The sequence below is a fragment of the Thamnophis elegans genome, chromosome 3 (assembly GCF_009769535.1).
Source record: "Thamnophis elegans isolate rThaEle1 chromosome 3, rThaEle1.pri, whole genome shotgun sequence".
NCBI lineage: Eukaryota > Metazoa > Chordata > Lepidosauria > Squamata > Colubridae > Thamnophis > Thamnophis elegans.
The window spans coordinates 77259055-77279553 of record NC_045543.1 but is presented as its reverse complement, the minus strand read 5'-3'; the positions used below and the strand labels follow the sequence as shown (position 1 = coordinate 77279553).

The window sequence follows — 20499 nt, the reverse complement described above, 5'->3', positions numbered from 1 at the left end:
CTCTGAGCTCATATACATAACCAGAAAATTATGCTTCATATGTTTTATTATCTATGTTATCTATATTATCTTTATTATCTATAATCTATGGTTTATATATGATAAAATGTATGGCTTAGCATGGCATGTGAACCTTGGTTTAAACCAGGAACAGCAAAGAAGCAGCGCTGACAAGGGATAAGGAAAGTTAGGAATTGCTGTTGTAAAATTATTTTATGAGTTCTCTTTCCAAAAAACACAATAAATTGTATTTGTACTAACTCAACAGAGATGAATTTATGGCCTTGTGACTGAGAATTAAGTTGTTTACATATTTTTGTCTCTCTTGAGAGACAGCTTAGACCCCTTTTTAAAAGTTTTCATTTTGTTTTTATAGTTGCAATTGTAATGCTTAATAAAACATATAAACATATAATTTAATAAAAAATTTAAAAAAGTGATGTGACCTGCATTTTTGAAGATGCCAATGAATTTTAAAAAAATCAAAATGCAAAAACAAAATCTACATCTTGTTTTGAAGAAAAATTGATTGTTGCCAATTATTCAAATAATTGAAATTTTTAAAAGAATAATTCCTTTGTTTCTGAAGATTTGCATATAAGAGAGTTCATTTTTAAACATTTAAAAAAAAAACACCCTACAATAAAGAGATGAAACTACTCATTCCATATTGCAAATATCCATTTTTAGTGCAAAGCATTTTTATTGGTCAATCAATTTCATTTGAGAGAAATATCCCCCCCCCATGTTCTCAATTTTGTGTTACACTGTATTTAAAACATTTTGTACCCAGAGCAGCTTACAAGCAAACTATTGTTACAACCTACTTAGAAAGACAGCAGCATCAATGAATTACAAACTGCCAGTGGGATGTGAACTTCGCAATTCATTCTAAAAACCAATCCGTGAATTCTGCATTTTACTGGATGATCAAGCAATGTAACGGCAATATTATACCCTGTTTCCCTGAAAATAAGACTTCTCTGGATAATAAGCCCTATCAGGGTTTTGAGCACATGTGCTAAAATAAGCTCTCCCCTGAAAATAAGCTCTTCCTGAAAATATTGTAACACAGCAGCAGCCATGAGGTGACCATGCTTGCAGCCTCCCGCACTTCAAAAATAATAATACCTCCCCCAAAATAAGTCCAAGTGCTTATTTTGGGGGTCAAAAGAAAATAAGACCCTGTCTTATTTTTGGTATGATCCAGAACAATGTTTATGTAATGTCTAAGGATTGCCTTTCTTTACATTTCTCTTCAGTTTAGGTTTTATATTCCACTGATCTGGATTCTTTTTTCAATGAACAGAATTTTACAATTATGCACAAATAATGTAATATAAATAAGTGACTACCCCAAGAATTCACTTTTAAAATCCACTGTATGGTGTAAGGTTTGATAATTTTTTTCTTTTGTTTCCCAATACCTATCCAGGAAAAGTGCCTCAACATGTCCAAATAATCAGAAGCACATCTCATTGTGAGATTGCATTATAAATGTTATCTCTTCTGCTTTCTTATGTACAAGGTTAGAAGTTTCTGAACTTGTTTTGGGGGAAAACATACTTAGCTGGGATGGAATCCCCTGGATATTAATAAACCTATAGTAAAAACTTGTATTTATTCATTTTTCAGGGTATCAGCCCATGATTGGGTTCCAGCTACTAACTCAATGATCTTCATATTAAATAGAATGACACTGAGATCTGTAAATCTCTTGGCCTAGCAGTAGCCATATGTAGAATCAATGGAGATGCACTCCACCATTAAACCTAAGAGAAAAGCTACACTTGTTTCAACTGCTGGCTCTCAATTTACAAACAACACTTTATGCAAATGCATCAGCTTGATAAATTTCCAAAAATATTAGGCCTATTCTAAAATATGTTTTCAAAGGAAAAGAAATAGCACCTGGCATAGTTCAAAATGTTTACTTTCAAGACAGTTTAATCAGGAGAAAGAAATCTTCTTTTCAGTGCCTGGCAAATTCATCTATAACAAAGAATTCAGTAAAGCCAACTTATCTGTCACTACCAATATGTCTTTCCCACTGGAAATACTTAATGCAGTCATGCGTATTGGATGACCAGTGTTAAAGCCTCAATTCTGCCTCCATATATTTGTTAAAGATAACAGAGGCAAATGAAAGTAACTGCAAACATGATTGTAGTGAAAGATGCAACATGGGAAAAGTAACTCCTGGCAGAATCTTCACGTGAAGCATCATGAGTGCCCCAGAATTTGCCACCAGGCCATACTGGCTTAGCTGCTATGATTTATAAATCAGCAACATACTCATAGGTTCCTGTTACCATGCATTTTTTTTACAGAGGCCATATGACCACCGAATGCTAAAGAATTCAATGGGATTCTATACAGATATACAGGTAGTCCTTAACTTATAATAACCATTCATTTAGTCAGTGGTGGGATTCAAATTTTTTTGCTACCGGTTCTGTGGGCGTGACTTGATGGACATGGCAGGGGAAGGATACTGTAAAATCCGCATTCCCTTCCGATCAGCTGGGACTTGGGAGGCAGAGAATAGATGGGGATGGGACCAGTCAGAGGTGGTATTTACTGGTTCTCCGAACGACTCAAACCTACCATTCTCCAGAACTCGTCAGAACCTGCTGAATACCACCTCTGCATTTAGTGACCATTTGAAGTTACAACAGCATTGAAAAAGTGTTTTTTGACCATTTTTCACACATATGAACCTTAGGGCGTCCCCATGGTCAGGTAATTAAATTTTGGATGCTTGGTAACTGGCATGTATTTATGACAGTTGCAATGTCCATTTAATCATCTTTTGCAACCTTCTGACAAGCAAAGTCACTGGAGGAAGCCAGAATCACTTAACAACTGTAGTGATTCACTTAACAACTGTAGAAAGAAAGATTGTAAAACAGGTCAAACTCATTTAACAAGTATCTTGCTTAGCAAGGAAATTTGGGGCTTAAATGCTGTAAGTCAAGAACTACCTGCACAGAATAGCATTTTTGGATTTTTATACTATCACCTTAGATTATATTCACTGCAGTTTCCGTATTTTTTGGAGTATAAGATGCACTGCAGTATAAGACACACCAAGGTTTTAAAGAGGCAAATTTTTTTAAAAAGTTTTTACACTCTGCAAACCTCCCAGAAATGGCCCGATTTTCCCCCCAAAAAGGGCATGCATAGCCTTTAGAAGGCTTATAGAGTGCTCCTGGGGGCAGGGGGGAGACAAAATTGAGCAAAAAACAGCCCAGTTTTTTGCTCATTTCTCCCCTTCCCACCAGCTCTCTGAAAACCTCCTAAAAGCTATGCATAGTCATTTTGGTGAAGGGGGCAGGGTTTTGGGAGGCAAAAAAATGCTGTATTCAGTGTATAAGTTGCACCCAGATTTTCAGCCTCTTTTTTGAGGGGGAAAAGGTGTGTCTTATACTCTGAAAAATACAGTATCTATTGCCCTCTCCCTTTCCCTGCAAAAATGAAAATTTATACTGCAAATCATCAAGAATATAACTAAGGCCATCATATATCATTTTACTTTTTAATATATAAAATTAAATACATAGAAAATCTACCTGCTCTTTAGAAGTACCTTAGATAAGAATTTCGGAGATAGCTTTACTTTGATTTTGTTTAAATAGAGGGAAAAAATTTATTAAACCCTTTAAAGGATTTGCTTCATTATGTACATATGCCCACAGTGCTATTTTATGATATAGTTTGTCAACTTTTGGGCACCACGGACTGGTTCCATGGAGAAAAGTTTTTCGGCAGACTGGAGTGGGCATGGTTTCACATGCTGCCTTGGTCCTGCAGATGGAGCTTCACTTGTTAGCATGGACCTGTTTCTGGCATGTCATGGACCAGTGCTGGTCCATGGACTGAGGTTTTGGAGTTGGGGATCCCTGCTCTAGAGCACTTTTTACAATCAAAAGGATCCTGGAATAATAATTGTAGAACTACAACTCTCTTTATTGTTTCAGACTGTTGATTGAAACTATTGAATGTATTAACCTCTGAATGTAATAACACATACCTGGGGAAGGTCTGGCTTCAGTCTTCTTAATGCACTTCCTGTAAAGTGCCTCGGGTTCAAATTACAGCTATACTCCCATTCACAAGGAGATGGGTATATTGATGTCTGGTCCCTAAATTAATAATAATAGAAGAACAATGTAAATTGTCAATGCAATTAATCAAGATGAAGCTTGAAATATTATCAACTAAAGATTTGTAATAACTTTTAAATTATGCTATGCAGGACACAATTCTGCCTAGCAAATTAATATAGAAAACATTTCTCTTTTTTGACAGATCTCTTTGGTTGTTTAATACTATTCATGATAATGCCACACATTTATACTACAATTTAAAAAAATCAATGTAACAATATAAATATGTCTGTTAGAACCAGATCTACTGATACACTAGCTTCATATGTATAAATTCCCATGGAAAAATAACTAGGCTCACATATTGTGCTAGGCTACAATTCAGTTTTTTTTAGAGCAGCATGATGTGAGAATCTATCCATTGTGGCTTAGCAAATACTATGAATCAAGCTTTTATTGTTTGTCCATCACACCCTGGCTTTAAAACACTCCAAAAAGAACACTGAATTATTCAAAAAACCAAGACTGAAAAATTGTAGCTCAGTGTAATGTATGAATTCAGTCAATGTCTGAATTCAATCTTTGAAATATCCTGGAGTAGGAGTAGCTAATACTTACAGTAGATCCATTTTGTCAAGAAGCATGGCATGATAAAATTATAGGAAGTCAGAATGTTTCTAATCATTGCTACCTGTACTGTATACTGAAAGAACAAGGCCTGAATCGACAGGTACATTCAAATCTGTTAGCTTTAGAGTTAAAATAAATTCAGAAATATGGGAAGGAAGGAAAGGAAGGAAGGAAGGAAGGAAGGAAGGAAGGAAGGAAGGAAGGAAGGAAGGAAGGAAGGAAATGCAATACTAGGAAGAGAATACAAACTAGATCAAATCTAGTTATTGATCCAAACAATTTTATATTTTATGTTTTAAGAAGTATTTATGCTTATAATAAATACTATAATAATAGCACTGAAAAATGACTTATGACCATTTTTCATACTCTACTATTGAAGCATTCCCATGATCACATAATCAAAATTTGGATGCTTGACAACTAGTATGTATTTATGTTGGTTGCAGTGTCCCAGGGCTATGTGATCACCTTTGGCAAGCAAAGTTAATGAGGAAGCCAGATTCACTTAACAACAATACTAATTTAACAACTGCAGTGACTCACTTAAGAACTGTGGCAAGAAAGCTAATAAAATGAGTCAAAACTCATTTAACAACCATCTTAGCAACAGAAATTTTAGGCTCAATTATGGTTGTAAGCTGAGAAATCTGAATATACACATTGAACTCCTGGTCATTCTGCTGTTCAGGTGCTATGGTAGTTGTTGATGGATAGCTTCAGGGTTTCCATGCTTTCTGTTTTATAATTCTCAGCCTTGAAACTAGCTTATCCCTTTCCCCTTTGAGTTGTTCGCCGCCCTGAGTCCCTCCTGGAGAAGGGCGGCATACAAATAAACCCAATAAATAAATAAACTCTTCAATAGAAGATTTTTGTCTGTATTGTCACATATACAGCCACCCTGTGATGGAAAATGGAACACAGGAATATAACACCAGGACACCTCTAGATAGTATCTTCAGAAGTAAAAATAAATAAACATTATATAATTCTTTTAATGACAAAAATATCACAAGCCTACCACATTTCACAAGAATTTTCATATGGGATCTTGCAAGATTACAGAGAAAAGTGAAAATCCTGCACAACTGCCATTACTACATGAAATTGTGCAAGTGAGATTGCTGAAATCTTGTGACATTTTGGATATATATTTTTTAACAAATCAATGTCATTACATAGTTGTGCATAGTACTTGGAAGAAGTTGCTCACCCTTGGAGAAGAGGAACAGGCACCTCCCTAAATCTAGTTGTTAATTCAAATGAAAAGTACTTTACAAGGGGTTAAAGAAAGGAAGCTGTGAGCTCCCACTTCATACGCTCTGGAACAAATTTCACCTGGAATCACCTAGAAATGAACTTGGTTCATACTGAGCTCAGCCATATAATCCCAGATATTTGTTCAACCAGGCACTTTACAAGCACTCTAAGCATAATTTCTTTATTTAAGCCGGTCATATATAATGATTCCAGTCAATTCCAGGCCCACTAACCACTTCTCCTCAACTTCCTACCTACAGGCATTTCCTGTAGAGCTATGTCAATTAAGTCTAACTTTTAATTAATTCCAAGCCTAGTATGTAGGCTTCTCTCTTTCTCTTTGGCTGTTTTTTTCTCCATCCATCGACTCATTTCATAGAGTGCCATTAAAAGGATAATTCACCTTCTAGCACCCTTGCTTATTCATAGCTTTGTGATGAACAACCAGCTGGATGACTCTGATCCTTTCCCACCACACCCTAAACAGAACTGGACTGTGCTTGTTAACCAGGAAATTTCCAACTTTATGTAATTATGAAAGACCTATATATACACATACATCCCTATAGTAAATTACTTCTTGCAATCTTTATTTCACAAATCAGAAGCATGGTGATATTGTCACCATTTGTATCTCTATTTTATTTAGTAGGCTGCATTTAATTTCCACCCCAAGCTAACAACACCAGAGGAATTAAATCCAATACACCTTTTATACAGTACATCCATACACCAAATTATCCAAGTCTCCAATCTCTCAATGTCCATGACCTTGATTTCAAGACATGCAATTTTTGGCTTTGTTGCTTGGACATATCAAGACCTGGGGAGGGCTTCAAAAGTTCCAGCAAAGGGTTCATTGCTGCATTGCTGGGTGACCATGGTCATGGTGGGTATGGCCTAGTCGGCCTCCTGCCCCACAGCGGGGGTCAGTTTCATTTTTGAGCGTCCGGGAGGGCAAAAACTGCTTCCCCCAGGCTCCGGAGGCCGGAAACAGGCCCATTTTTTGCTCGCCCCGAGGGCCCTGCACTTATGCATGATGAACGAGCCATGTGGAGACTTCTGGGAGGGGAAGGGAGGGGTGGCATTTGAGGGTTCGCCAGACCGGGCAGAAACTTAGCTAGAGGATCACCCAAACCTGTGCGAATCCCCAGCAGCTCACCCCTGTCAATACCACAAAAAAGTTCAGCTAAGTTTAACAAACGTACCATCCATTAATTTTCAGCCCTCCCCCCGGGTATCAAAAAGACATTAAAAATAACAACAGGTTTTCTACAGAGATATTTGTGCTGTTCTGATCACACTACCTATATGCTGCTCCAAGGTTAATTAACTATTAAAAAAATAAAATACAGTTATGGCCTGCTTCATATCTAAGTCTGCTCTACATCTTTCAGAAGGACTATCAATTTATCTGCAAGTTTACGCACCTGCAAATTTGGTGAAAGGCACTGACATACAAATCTACAGCTAACCTATACAAACACACAAAGCTTTAGATTTCTTATCCTGCTTGTGTACTTTATTCTGAAATCCATATTTTAAGAATAGTTTGAGAAGGAACAATGCAGCTAAGGAATAGGAATTTCCCCCAACAGAGTCTACAGGATAACCTGAAGGTCAGTTAAGAAAGATATTTTATCTCTGAATCGCAAAATGGGGAAAGAGAACCTACTGAATTTCTGATTAAGCCCCAATAATTTGCCATATATCACTTAAAGCAGGGGTGTCCATCCTTAGCAACTTTAAGACCAGTGGACTTCATCTTCCAGATTAGATGCTCCCAAAGCATGGCTGGCTGGGGAATTCTGGGAGTAGAAGTCATTAAGTTGCCAAGGTTGGATACCCTGAACTAAAAAGCAGAGAAGAATTGACAAGGAAACTGTTCTATGGGACCAGTAGGCTGCTCTGAGCTCCAGGATGGGAAAAGGGAGGGATATAAAGATATTAATCAAAGAGAAACAGGCCACAGAAATTTTCCATGCTCTGCGTCTCAAAACTGTATAAAGCTATTATAGGCACATTTTTAAAACAGTCTGCAGAATACAGACTGCAAAGTATGTTTTAAATAAAAAGTGATAAGCAAGCCAAAACAAACCAAAACCTACAGTATATATGAGCTGAAGTTGAAAATACTCAGCTTTTCTTTATTGTCAACAACAATCTTTCTGAAGTTGCTAAATTACAATCACTTCTTGGTAGACATTTTTTTTCAAATCTGTTGCCCTTCTGAATCCAAGGACCTTCCATTTTAAGGAAAGATTTAATCAGACAGGGATATTTCAAAAGAAATAGGGCCTCCATTTTGTTCTAAAATTCTGTACGGCTCTATGAGTGTACATTTTATTGCACAGGATAGAGATCCTGTATAACCAGCAGTGAACAAGAAAGTTGCACTGCCTTTGATACTGATTTATCAATTTACTCTATTTTAGAACAGACACAGAGAATTGTACCCTGAAGCTTAGTTCTGGGTGTGCAAAAGTCTGACCTTAACATGTTACAACCATCCTCACAATACAGATGACCTCATTTCAAAGAGAAAAGCATAAATAACAAATCATTTTGAGATGTAAATAACACAGTGTAGTAGCCTTTGCTTAGTGATCACTGTGACCAGCAACTCCGTTGCTAAGCACCATGGTTGCTAAGTGGAAAATCACATGACTGCGATGGACTCACAATATCACTTCCCATTTGGTTAATAAAATGAGTCATTTCCTGACGACGACTTGCAATTTTGATTCCATGTTTTTCATTAACCCTGTTTATTGGAAGCTGGTTGTGAAGCACAAGAGTGGTGACCATGTGATCACATGATGCTGCAATAGTCATAAATGTAAGGATTGGGTTTTTTTTTAACAGTGTTGTAATTTTAAATAACCACTAAACAAGGCAGCCAAGTAAGCAAGGACTAGCTGTAATTCATCACCATATTTTCCCCATTTATCTTAGGTTTTAGCCCATTTGTGTTTTCCAAAGCTATTTTTTCTGATTCTTGAATGAAGGCAACTTGAATTTGAGTTGGATCCTTGCAGCTATTGGAATTCCAGATAATGCTGATGCTGAATTAAAATTAACACTCATTCACAATACCACTCTTGATAAGACTGCTTGATAGAAAAAACATTCAAATGTTTACTCCTACATAAGTAGACTCACATCCCAGACACAATTAGAATGCAATTGTATTTCCGATATGATGCCCTTCAGAGATATTTTTTGACAATTTCCATAACCCTCAACCCGCATAATTAAAAGCCTATGTTTGGGTAAGTTTTAGTGTAATACCTGTGAAGGATGTCTTAGTGGGGGTAGCTGCTGTTCCACCCTACTTCAGAGTAAGAACGGTTGAATTCAAGGGGATTTCATTCTGACTATCACAAATATTTATTTCCTGTGCAACAACTTTTCTCCAAGCTATAGAGCTCTGCTGCAGCTTCTAACTTTTTTTAATTTATAGAACAGTGAGTGCCGGAACGCGTGTGCATGTGTGTGTGTGTTGGAGTGCCAGAAACCCAAAGATCAGCTGGCCGGGGTGCACATATCTGCTTTTTGGGTGTTTTTGGGTCACTTTCAGGCCATTTTGGGGGGCATTTTTCAGGCTCTTTTCCAATGCTCCGGTGCCTGCAAAGATCAGGTGGCCAGTGCATCAGAAACCAGAAAAGCAGCTGGTGATGGCGCACATGCCCACAGTGAGGGCTCTGAGTGCCACCTCTGGCACACGTACCGGAGGTTCGCCTCACAATTATAGACATACATACATACATACATACACACACACATATACATACATACATACATACAATAGGATTCATACTTTATACATCAAGATATTTATGACAGGACATGTCTTATTTCTACTAGCGTACAACAACAGCCAGCTTCTCAATGACAGACAGTTAATAACAGAGGGGCCAAAAGCAAATTACAAAAAGTCTAGGAATTTTCTGGGTTATTTCTAAGGCAAAATGTAGAATAAAGAACTGAATAAAAAATTATTAGAATTGCATTGTTCATTTTAGCACATATCATCATCCTGGGACTGAATGAGCAAGAGAAGCAATATGGCTGTGGCTGTTCTGGAGAAACCAAGATCCATTCAGCCATGGAACCCATCTAATCCTAATCTATCTCCCAGGAAAAGATGGTGGGTGAGAACCATGCCCACCCCTTTAGCAATTCGGAAGACCAAAATGAAATATAATTAAAATAAAGTGTCCTCATAAAGTTCCTGTGCTTAATCTGAAAAAAAAAATCATAACATTGTAGTACTGGAACATGTTTGTATATCTTTAAAAAAAGTTTCTCATATTCATGATTGCAAATAAGGATTTCAAAATAAAATAATAATAAAATCCTGAATCTATGAAGACATTTGAATATCAATAAAGAACACTCCATTTAATATGAAATTTGTTTCCCTCTATGTAAAAAAAATCCCTTTGCCAAATCCCAGTTTTAATATTTAATTCCATAATTAAGGAATATAATTCAACATCATGTTTACAACTTTAACTGCTATATTTTCCTAAAGTTTTATTAATGTATATAATTACTTCTGCTTGTGATGTAGGTCTCCAAATGCAGATTTTTAATTGGAATTGAGATGCTTGGGCACAGAATTTTAATTCTCATTTAGCATATAATATAGCTTCACATCTCCCCTGGAGCCATTTTTATGCAAACAAGAATTACCTGCAAAGAAACCTGTACACTGAATAGTACTGTAGAAATCTTAAAAATGCAGCAAAGTTTCAACAACAATCTTTATCATTCACATCTCCTCCCAGTTGATGGTAGAATGATCATGTTTAATTACTCCTGCACTGTTTTTCACGTGGTATGTTTAAATCCTGGGTGTGTGGTTGAAACATATGCACAAAATGGGCGTTGGCATCTGAAGTCTCTTGAAGAAGGCAATAATTCTTATGGTAAACATTTAGCTACTCTGAAATTATTATTCCAATATCTCTAAGACAGGACAGGAATCAAGTGAAGTTGTTTCAGTCTAAAGTAATACTATTGCTTTGACTTAAATTTATAACTTTTAAAATTAAGCATTTAAAATTGATGCTACTACTGAAAACTGTATTATGCCTAAAATACTAAATACTAAAATATGTATGTATGTATGTATGTATGTATGTATGTATGTATGTATCCTTCCTTTATTATTTTTGCAAATAACTCAAGGCGGAAAACATATCCAATACACCTTCCTTCTCCTGTTTTCCCCACAATAACCCTGTAAGATGAGCTGGGAGAGACTGTCCCAAGGTCACCTAGAAGACGTTCATGGTTACAGTGGGAGTCTCCAGGTTTCCACTAGACCAAGCTTTGATAATGTACAGTTTTGTTTAAAACTTTGTGAACCCGTTTAATTTTTTAATATTTCTGCATAAAAGTAAAGGTTCCCCTCGCACATATGTGCTAGTTGTTCCCGACTCTAGGGGGCAGTGCTCATCTCTGTTTCAAAGCCAAAGAGCCAGCGCTGTCTGAAGACGTCTCCGTGGTCATGTGGCTGGCATGACTAAACGCTGAAGGCTCATGGAACACTGTTACCTTCCAACCAAATTTGGTCCCTATTTTTCTACTTGCATTTTTACATACTTTTGAACTGCTAGGTTGGTAGAAGCTGGGACAAGTAATGGGAGCTCACTCCATTATGCAGTGCTAGAGATTCGAACTGCCGAACTGCCAACCTTTCTGATCAACAAGCTCAGTGTCTTAGCCACTGATAAATTAAACAACTGTGTCAAAAACATTAGAACACTGAACAACGAGGGTTCCAAGAAGAGTCCAAAAAGAACTTTGCTGCCCATCTACAGTTTGCAAAAGTTCATGTGGATAGCCAAGAAGGCTTTCGGAAGGATGTGCTATGTATGGATGAGACTAAAATTGAACTTTTTGGCTTAGATGTAAAGTATTATATTTGGCAAAAAGCAAACACTGCCTTCCAGCATTAGAACCTTATCCCATCTATGGAACACAGTGGTGACAGTGTTATTGTTGTTAAATTCTTATCCCACCTTTTTAAATATAATTCAAGGTGGTGAACATACAGTACCTAATACTCCTATTTTCTCCCAGCAACAATCCTGTAAGGTGAGTTGGGCTAAGAAAAAATGATTGGCCAAAGTCACCCTGCCAGCTTCTATGATGAAGGGATGTTTAGAACTCGCACTCTGCTGGTTTCTAAGCCAGCATCTTAACCACTACTCCAAACTGGCTCTTATGGTTTTGAACCTGCTTTACTCCCTCTGGAGCAGGACATCTTGCCATCATTGATGAAACTACGAACCCTGAAATGTACCAGCAAATTCCATAGGAAAGTGTCATAGTATCTATTTATGACCTGAAGCTAATGAGAAAGTGGGTCATGCAACCAGACGACAGCCCAAAAGACATAAGTCATAAGGCCAAAGAATGGGTAAAGACCAAGAAAATTAATGAATAAGAGCGGCCAAGATAATGTCCTGGCCTTAATTCTATAGAAATGACATAGAAGGGCATGAAGTGAAAGGATGCCCATCAACATCTCTAAAATGAAGCTGTTCTATAAAGAGGGCAAACCTAAAATTCATCCAACCCCATGTGCAGGATTAATCAACAGTTATTGGAAACATTCATTTGCAGTTACGCTAAACAAGAGAGCACACCAGTTACTGAAAACAATGTAGCAATATTGAAAAATGGGTTCCCAAAGTTTTAAGCACTGCTTTATTTTCTATTGGCTAGAATAGATGGCCTAAGATTTGGTTTCCATAGACTTTTCCACATATCTTCTCAACAGCTATTTTAGAAATTAATCTATATTTTGCCCTCAACAACATCTGAAGAGATTAAATTGAACTAAACTACCAAAGTTCAGTTGTAATCACAGCTAACATACAAACAACAACAACAAAAATCAGGATAAACAGGCATTTAACATGAGTTAGACTGTATTTTTGTATGTGGTAAAATCATAGGCAGGATGACCAAACTGTGCTGGATTCCAAGTCCCCTAAACCAAATAATAAAAGTTAAGGAGCTCTGGGAACTAAAACTACAACTAGTCTTTAAACCTATGACCACAATTGGGATTGGGACAGCTCTGCCATTAGTGGGATGATTGTGGAGAGGGTTAAGGTTTATGCTTGACCTGGTGACAGAGAGGGTGATTTCTCCTATCCCCTCTGATTCTTTCCAGCTGGGCCTGGAAAGTTCTCTTCAGCATACCAGGGTGTGGCACCCTATCACCCTCCACTGCACTCAGCAACTGGAACCTGATCCAGCAACAGGAGGAAGAAGAAAATGAAGGTTATCTGTAGGGAATGCAGGGGGGGGGGGCAATGGCAGGGGAGTGTGTGCAGAAGTATGTGATGGAATGCAGGGCATCCAAAAGGACAGAGATAGGGGAAGATAGGCAGATGGGAGAGTTGAAATGCCCCTGCGTGGTAACTTCAGGAAGGCTGCAGTGTGGAATTTTAATCACCTGACTGCAGGGGAGGGCACTGCAATGGGCATAATTTCAGGGACCAGTCACAAGTCCATTTTTTTCAGCACCGTCCTAACTCCGAGCAGCAGCAAAGTGGATAGACTCAGTTACAGCGGCACTATTGGAAGAAGTGAAGAACCAAATTAGGACAGATTTTCTCTTAGAAATATATCTGTGCAGTCACTAAGGTTGACACTGATTTGATGGCACATAATAAATCAATCAGTGACTAATTATCCAGGAATTTAAATGCCACAGCATGAGGAGGGCTAAAAACTATCCTCCCTTTCTATAAACCATGGGGCTAGATTTTGGCTCATTTATCTTCCACAATATTATTGCAGTTAATAATACTTCATTAGTAGGATCAAAGGGCCACTCTTACATATTTATACAGAGTGTGTAGCTTCCCATTTTAGAGGAATCACAATTACATCATAATGGAAGGCTGCCACCTAAAGGAACATAATTGAAATGCACCCATATACATCAAAGCCGAAAGGAGCTGTTTGCATGCTGTACACACGTGTGTTTCTCTGGAATCAACAAGCTATTTGCATTTCAATGATGCTTTTTATAGTAGCAAAATGTAGTTTGTGAATTTCATTCCCTCATGGGGAATTTGATTCCCTGAAGGATTTTGCAAATGAACCAAATACCGTACATTTGATTAAAGCTACAATACAAGGTAGCACAAGCCACACATTTTCAGGTTCTGTTGGCAATCAATAGTATGGTCAATACTAGCTTGACCAGCCTGATTGTCAGATTGTGGCAGTGGATTTTTAAAAAGACCAACCTCCTCTTTAAGCTACAAGATCCTTATTTATGGTGGATGACATACTTTCTTCAACTGCCTGAAGCGTATCATCAATCCATTACCAGCCCAATGACCCCTTAACAGCCAAAGAGAGAACATGTACATTTGTTCTGGCTTCAGTGTGAGACTCTTTTTATACTGCATGCAACAACTTGGGAGACCGTGAAACAATGGAACTTTTTTGGCTTGCATTGCAGACAAAGAAATGCCAAAATGCCTGACCCCCTATACATACCCTGGTGCAATGTAGCAATTTTAGAGTGTCAGATTAAGACCAGCGCTCCAGATTCAAGGGCACAGTCAGCGAAGAAAACATATTGGATGACTCTGGACCAGTCACAGGGAGCATTACCTAATGGTATCATTCAATAACATCTTTTGTTTGTTTGCACAAAACCTTACACTTGCAGCACCAGGCAGTTGTGACCGGGCACAATTGAACACCCCAGTGACAGCATCTATTAATGCAGCAAGGGACTCCATTTGCTTCCCATGTGGCCACGAAGCCGTATTTGGTTATCCCTTGATCCTTACCTCAACCTATCTCATACTCTATGGGAATAAAACTGGAGGAGGAAGCATTATGTAGTCTACCCTGAGGGTGGGAGGGAGAGAGAGATATCTATACATAATGCCTGGTGCTTATTTGGATATAATCCCAAAGCATCAAAGCATTTTATGCTAAGCTCTTATTACAGAAAATACATGCGATCTTAAAACATTAAAAATTTTCAAAAGGATCAGAAAATCTGTTTAAAATTTAGAAACAGAAAGCTGCTTTATTTATTTGTTATGACCACAGTTGAGCCCAAAACATACGTTGCTAAGTGAAGCATTTGTTAAGTGAGTTTGCCCCATTTTATGACTTTTCTTGCCCCAGTTGTTCAGTGAATCTTTGCATTTGTTAAGTGAGTAACATGGTTGTTAAGTGAATCTGGATTGCCCATTAACTTTGCTTGTCAGAAAATCACAAAAGCTGATCACATGATCCCAGGACACTGCAACTGTCATAAGTAAGAGTCAGTTGCCAAACATCTTTTTGATCATGTAACCATGGGAAAGCTGCAATGGTCATAAGTGAAAAACAATCATAAGTCACTTTTTTCAGTGCTGTTGTAACTTCATATGGTCACTAAATGAACTGTTGTAAATTGAGGACTACATGTATAGGCTGCCTATTGCACGTAAACTCTAGATGGATCCTTTGATACATGAAGTAGAAATATAAGTGGACAGAACCAGGTCAATGCAAGGGACTGCATCCTTCTTCTCCCAGGAAAAAAATTAAAAGTCTCACCGGATAAAAGTTCTTGCTGATCAAAAAAATCAAGCCCTTTAAAAAGAATCTCGGTGGGGTGAAAGAGGCTTGAGAAACTTGTGTCCCAGAAATTTTAGGAAGAAAAAGGATAGTTAAGAAGCTCAAAAACAATTAGAAAAAACAAGAGTGAAAAAGAAAACAAGTAAGAAGGCACCTAGATACATTATCTGGATGCTCCAAGCCAATGACAACAACAACAACAACAACAAGAGAATGATGCCAGGAACTCCAAGGTGACATCGTAGTAATAGCACAGAAGGAGAAAACCCAGAAAGTTACAGTGGTTTTAGTAAAGGCAAACATTATGATAGCAGTGTTGACTTGTGAAGAGCCTGGGGTGATGACACAAAGCTGTAAGGTGTCCAATGGAATATCAGCTAAACTGATGGAAAATAGGCTCAGGACACATTGGAAAGTAAACATTTGAAAATATTTCCTCAAAGAAGGAAAGCAAAGCATCAGAAAGCATCAACACCTAAGGTAGTAGAGCAGCCAAGGGCTGGCAAGTAAAATAAGCAACCAGGCCAAAAGGAAGAATCGGCAAGATGGCCAGGAGGAGCTTGAGTCTATGGCACGGCTTATAACAACAGAGCCCACAGTCACCACATGGGTCGAATGCAGAGCAAGTGAACACAATAAAAAAAAAAACTCAGCAGGAAAGGGCTCCTGACTGTCTAAAGCCTTAGAAGAGCCCAGGTAGGAGGTACAGAAGCCAGTAAAGGTAGCCTGGGCAGTGGATCACTGAACCAGGGGTGGGTTCCAGCTGCTGCTACTGCCGGTTCGCTCAGGGACGCGCTGCGGATGCGCAGTACTTTAAAAAATGCTTCTGCACAATAGAACCAGTTCAGGGGCGTGGCAGGTCGAGTTACTACCTATTTGGCTGAACCGGTCCCAACCGGTAGGAACCCACTTCTGCACTAGACTCTAGCAGTAGCAATGTTTCTAAATAAACTGAAACGGAAAAGGTTTAGAAGACACAACATCTGAAACAGTCCCGCCAGAAATAGCCCATCCCAACAGAACTAGCTGATAACAGAGACCAACTACAGCAGAGTTGAATCAAGGGAGAGGTGGTTGATGGTGACCAGGATTAATACCAATAACACTAAGATCCTGGAACAGATATAGAGATCCTAGCTGAAAGAAAGTCACATCTAAGGGGAAAAAATAGTAGAAAGCTAAAGCATAAAGTTTGTGTATAATAACAAAAGGCAGAATAGAAAAAGCTACAGGACAATAAACATTAATATCAAGTGAAAGAATAGCTAGAGAGACTAGACAGTGTTGAATCAGGAAAATAGAACAGATTTGGAAGATAGCCATTGTGGTTTAGTTTAACAAGAGATAGGTAATATATACATAATTCACTTTTTCCAATAAGAACATTTTTCCTAAAGGATTTGGTACAATCTGTTTTGCCTGGGTGCAGACTATTCCTATATGTACAAGAGGAGAAATGCCATTATATCCCCATCTAGACTTGTCCCTGCATTGAATCTGCACTGGTTTCACTGTATTATTTTCATCCCAAATGCTTAACCAGAGGCTTCAATGCTATAACCCACCATGCCTTGACTGATCTTAGCCAAATATACACTAGACAAGAGCATTACATTTTTGCCATTGAGGAAATATAACTAGCTACGCATAATAAATGCTACAAATCCGCAGACAGATTCAGAGTAAATATTTACCTTTGCAATGACTCATTCACCCAACCTAGAACTCACCCGGGTTGCTGCCAGAGATTTACATGTCGAACCACTGGTAGCATTTCTCTCTTATTAAGAGGAGTGATTCCAACGGCGGCTTCAAGAATAGCAACGTACTTCTTACATTTCATCCTGAATCTTTTAATGCGGTGTTGAATTAAGCTACAAACTATATTTGGCTGCTGCGTCGGAAATCATCTTGTCTGGGCAAGCTGACTAAACTACAGCAAGCTTTTTCAAAATGGATTACATATGTTGCAAGCTGGACAAATAGCAACATTTGGGAAAAATGAGTAAAACTGTTCCTGACAGCTTCTCTGAAAACGTCACTGTTATGTAATTCTAGGGATCTATGAATAAAGCTCTAATGGAAATGAAGCGAGAAACATGGTCCTAAGCCTGGTCTGATAATGGACACTCTCCAATTTACTAATCCTCAAATAAACCTCCAAGGCTTATAATATTCCAAGCTCTAATGGTGAAGCAGGTGATTTCATCTTTCAAATGATGTTAAGAGCTACCGAAGACTCATTCACTATGCTTTCCATGACATTCCATACTTTATGAGCCAAGCTAAGAGGAAAGAAAAAATTAAAAATACCTTTTTAGTAGCAGATGCTTAAGAGATGTGCTCAGAACTAAGCAGGCTACACAGCCCCACTAGTCAGCAAATGCTCTTTTACAGCAATGATGTGTTTGGCAAGAAAATGTTTATAAATCACTGAGAACATCTGGCACATCTGGCATGTGCACGGCCTCACTTGCCTTCCGACTGCTGATTTTAAGTCACGATAGGTAGAAGTAACCAGTATAGTTCCCAGAAATCTTTAGCTGGGCAACAAAACGATCGGTCTAACTAATCCAGATGTGACAATATTCACCATGTATTTTAGAATAGAATAGAATAGAATAACAGAGTTGGAAGGGACCTTGGAGGTCTTCTAGTCCAACCCCCTTCTTAGACAGTAAACCCTACACCACTTCAGACAAATCGTTATTCAACATCTTCTTAAAAATTTCCAGTGTTGGAGCATCACAACTTCTGAAGGGAAGTTGTTCCACTGATTAATTGTTCTAACCGTCAGGAAATTCCTCCTTAGTTCTAGGTTGCTTCTCTCCTTGATTATTTTCCACCACCAAACCACCAAAGCTGCCACTTAAAAAGGCAAACTCATGCATATCCTGTTCTCACAGACAATTTTGGGAGGCTCTGGAGGCCAAGTGGGTGCAGAGCCCTCTCATATGACTTCTGGAAACTGCAGAAAAGCATATCCCATTCTTGCAATGGCCACCACAACCTTCAAAAATAGCACAAGAACAAGGCATGGTTTTGAGAAAAATTGTTGGATACCGGTGAATAGTGGTGCAAAAAGTCATGATATTTTTTGACATGGGTACACAGGTTCATCATCACTGATCTAATATATAATCATTTCAGGTGAACTGCTGTTTTGGCTTGAGGAGAATATGTACCCTTACACAACATTCCACTTAATTTCACATGGACAGAAAACAATAGAATTGGAAAAAATCTTATATAGTTATATAGACCGGCCAGCTGGTCTTTGCGCACGTGGGAGTGCAGGAACCTGGAAGAGCAGCTCCCTGTGTGCATGTGCCCATCTGGAAATGGAGCACCCAGCTTCAAGCATGCACATGTGTGCCGGCCAGTTGGTCTTCGCACATGCATGCGCACCAAAAACCAGAAGATTAGGTGACCAGCGTGCATGTGCATTTTGGAAACTGGAAGCTCAGCTTCCAGGCACACATATACATGTCAGGGAACTGCTCTTCTGGTTTTGGGTGCTCCCATGAACATGCACTCCTGTTTTGGCATTTGGCACTGAAACAGTTCACCAACACTGATATACAGGTGAAACTCAAAAAATTAGACTATCGTGCAAAAGTTTATTTATTTCAGTAATGCAACTTAAAAGGTGAAACTAATATATGAAATAGGGTCATTACATGCAAAGCAAGATAGTTCAAGCCGTGATTTGTCATAATTGTGATGATTATGGAATACAGCTCATGAAAACCCCAAATCCACAATCTCAGAAAATTAGAATATTACATGCAATCAATAAAACAAGGATTGTACATAGAACAATATCGGACCTCTGAAAAGTATAAGCATGCATATGTACTCAGTACTTGGTTTGGGCCCCTTTTGCAGCAATTACTGCCTCAATGAGGCGTGGCATGGAAGCTTTCAGCCTGTGGCACTGCTAAGGTGTTATGGATGATTCAATAGCGGCCTTCAGCTCTTCTGCATTCTTCGGTCTCATGTCTCTCATCTTTCTCTTGGCAATGCCCCATAGATTCTCTCAGGGGTTCAGGTCAGGTGAGTTTGCTGGCCAATCAAGCACAGTAATCCCACGGTCATTGAACCAGGTTTTGGTACTTTTGGCAGTGTGGGCAGGTGCCAAGTCCTGCTGGAAAATGAAGTCAGCAACCCATAAAGCTCGTCTATGGAAGGAAGCATGAAGTGCTCCAAAATCTCCTGGTAGACTGCATTTACCCTGGACTTAATGAAGCACAGTGGACCAACACCAGCAGATGACATGGCTCCCCAAATCAAAACAGACTGTGGAAACTTCACACTGGACTCCAAGCATCTTGCAGTGTGTGCCTCTCCATTCTTCCTCCATACTCTGGGTCCTTGGTTTCCAAATGAGATGCAAAAGTTGGTCTCATCAGAAAAGAGGACTTTGGACCACTGAGCAACAGACCAGGTCTGTTTTTCTTTAGTCCCAGGTAAGACGCTTCTGACATTGTTTGTTGTTCAGGAGCGACTTGACAAGAGGAATACGACATTTGAAGCCCATGTCCAGGATCCGTCTGTGTGTGGTGACTCTTGATGCACTGACTCCAGCCTCAGTGCACTCCTTGTGAAAGTCCCCAACACTTTTGAATGGCCTTTTCCTGACAATCCTCTCCAGGCTTAGGTCATCCCTGCTGCTTGTGCACCTTTTTCTTCCACACTTTCCCCTTCCACATAACTTTCTATTAATGTGCTTTGATACAGCACTTTGGGAACATCCAACTTCTTTTGCAATTACCTTTTGAGGCTTTCCCTCCTTATGGAGAGTGTCAATGATGGTTTTCTGCACAACTGTCAGGTCAGCAGTCTTTCCCATGATTGTGATTCCTACTGAACCAGATTG

The 20499-nt window shown here is 38.7% G+C and overlaps 1 protein-coding gene across 3 annotated transcripts in view; it reads right to left on the bottom strand.

The window, feature by feature from the left end:
* TJP2 (tight junction protein 2) overlaps positions 1–20499 on the bottom strand; it is a 77001-nt gene that overhangs the window by 52135 nt on the left and 4367 nt on the right. For 2 of the 3 annotated variants that reach the window (XM_032214754.1, XM_032214755.1), the window contains one exon: positions 4034–4145. The exons of the other annotated variant lie outside the window; for it this stretch is intronic. The gene's annotated coding sequence lies outside the window, so the exon portion shown is untranslated. The remainder of the gene's footprint in view (positions 1–4033; positions 4146–20499) is intronic. 3 annotated transcript variants of the gene reach the window in all.